This window comes from Gadus morhua, chromosome 7 (genome assembly GCF_902167405.1).
Source record: "Gadus morhua chromosome 7, gadMor3.0, whole genome shotgun sequence".
NCBI classification, from domain to species: domain Eukaryota; kingdom Metazoa; phylum Chordata; class Actinopteri; order Gadiformes; family Gadidae; genus Gadus; species Gadus morhua.
Genome location: NC_044054.1, coordinates 33,402,764 through 33,405,263, shown reverse-complemented (window position 1 = coordinate 33,405,263; position 2,500 = coordinate 33,402,764). Strand labels below are relative to the sequence as shown.

Genomic DNA, 2,500 nt, shown 5'->3' with positions numbered 1-2,500 from the left:
ATTTCAAAATCCATCCCTTTGTGACATCACAATGTGGGGGCGTCCATTTGGCTGAAAGGAGTCGATGGACTGGAGGCTGGAGTCCGTCTGTCCGTCTGTCCATCTGAGCGCACGCGCCCACTCATGACCCAAAGGGATTGGATGTTGACACGGCTCGGCTCGCGACGGCATCCCCGTCAGACCCTGAGGTGGACTGAGGGCCCCTAGGGGACCCTGAGGTGGAGCGAGGGCCCCTAAGGTGGAGCGAGGGCCCCTAGGGGACCCTGAGGTGGAGCGAGGGCCCCTAGGGGACCGCCAGACCCTGAGGTGGAGCGAGGGCCCCTAGGGGACCCTGAGGTGGAGCGAGGGCCCCTAAGGTGGAGCGAGGGCCCCTAAGGGAACCCTGCGGTGGAGCGAGGGCCCCTAGGGGACCCTGAGGTGGAGCGAGGGCCCGAGGGGACCATCAGACCCTGAGGTGGAGCGAGGGCCCCTAGGGGACCGCCAGACCCTGAGGTGGAGCGAGGGCCCCTAGGGGACCCTGAGGTGGAGCGAGGGGCCCCTAGGGGACCGTCAGACCCTGAGGTGGAGCGAGGGCCCCTAGGGGACCCTGAGGTGGAGCGAGGGCCCTAGGGGACCCTGAGGTGGAGCGAGGGCCCCTAGGGGACCATCAGACCCTGAGGTGGAGCGAGGAGGCCCCTAGGGGACAGACAGCCTCGTTCAGACGGAAGAGGCTGTCGACGGCGGTAAACATTCAGACAGGACCGGGGCGGGGGGGCGGGGGGGGGGACCGTCCGGCCATAGATCCAGCCTCTGGCCAGAGGAGAGGGAGGGGTGCTGGACGTGGGGGCGGGGGGTGAATGCGTGGGGGCAGCGCCCCTGCCGCTGCGCCTGCGCCGCCGATGCTATCGCTGAGGTGTAAATCTGGGCGGCGGTTTGATGGATCGCCGGGCGCCGCTGCTTTTGTTTCCGGCTGGGGACAACACTTTGGGTGGTGCCCGACAGCGGGTCACAGGCCCGCCGGTTCATCCATCACCACGCCGGGACCCTCCACCCGTCTGCTGCCCCACACCTCCCAGCGTTGTCCCGGGAAAAGTTTGACTTTGGGTGTTTTTCCCGGTTTGTTGTGGCGGCGGCCGGCGAAGCCTCATCCTAACGTCCTCTCTTGTCATCCACTCCTTGTTAATTAGGGGAACTAATTCCCCTGCGCCCCCCTTTTGGAAACGCAGCAGAGGCCTCCCTCAGGGTGTCATGGAGCGCTGTGTCCTTCCTGCAGGCGGGAGCGCTGCTTCTACTCGCTGAAATAGAATCAGCCCAGACTGCTTCTACGGCTAAAATAGAATCAGCCCAGACTGCTTCTACCGGCTAAAATAGAATCAGCCCAGACTGCTTCTACCGGCTAAAATAGAATCAGCCCAGACTGCTTCTACCTGCTAAAATAGAATCAGCCCAGACTGCTTCTACGGCTAAAATAGAATCAGCCCAGACTGCTTCTACCGGCTAGAATAGAATCAGCCAGACTGCTTTATCGGCTGAAATAGAATCTGTCTCTGTGGTTTTGTGTTGGGATAAGAAGATGAATAACGATCTGGATCTTTTTCATCCCTGACAAAAAACGGCCCCTTAAAAAAGAGCTGACATCACAAGACGTCCCGACGTTTCACGGCTCTGATCGTCTAGCCACTCGGTGAGGAACGGTGGGGAGGTTCTGCCAGTGCGTCCCGCGTCTGTCCCCCCCCCCCTCCTCATCGTCCTCCTCTCCCCTGAACACGTCCTTGCAGAGTGAGCTGTCTATTAATACCTCAACAGCAGCTGGCCTTGACATTGGATTTGACACTCCTGCAGATGATAATGACATTTGAATGCATTGATTGTTTTGTGTGGAATGAGTTGGTTGGAAAATGTTTTCAATGACCCTTTGAGATCTATCTCATAAAGAGAGAGAGAGAGGAGAGAAGGGAGAGATGGAGGGAGGGAGAGGGATGGAAAAGAGAGGATAGAGAGGTAGGGGAGAGGAGGGAGGGAAGAGGTAGGGGGAGAGAGGGAGGGAAGAGGTAAGGGGAGAGAGGGAGGGAGGGAAGGAGGGAGGGAAAGTCATGGATAGAAACAGGGGTTGTAAGAGGTGAGGGGATGGAGAGTAAGGGAGACAGCTGAAGAGGGATGGAGAGTTAGAGAGAGAGAGAGAGAGAGAGAGAGAGAGAGACGAGAGAGAGAGAGAGAGAGAGAGAGAGAGGGATAGAGAGAGAGAGAGAGAGAGAGAGAGAGAGAGAGAGAGAGAGAGAGAGAGAGAGAGAGAGAGAGAGAGAGAAGAGAGAGAGGGGAGAGAGAGAGAGAGAGAGAGAGAGAGAGAGAGAGAGAGAGAGAGGAGAGAGGGATAGAGAGAGAGAGAGAGTGAGAGAGAGAGAGAGAGAGAGAGAGAGAGAGAGAGAGAGAGAGAGAGAGAGAGAGAGAGAGAGAGAGAAGAGAGAGAGAGAGAGAGATAGAGAGAGAGAGAGAGAAGAGAGAGAGAGAGAGAGAGAGAGAG

The 2,500-nt window shown here is 58.2% G+C and overlaps 1 protein-coding gene across 1 annotated transcript in view; it reads right to left on the bottom strand.

Annotated features, from left to right (window-relative positions):
• Positions 1 to 2,500, bottom strand: part of gabra3 (gamma-aminobutyric acid type A receptor subunit alpha3) — a 42,909-nt gene that overhangs the window by 1,239 nt on the left and 39,170 nt on the right.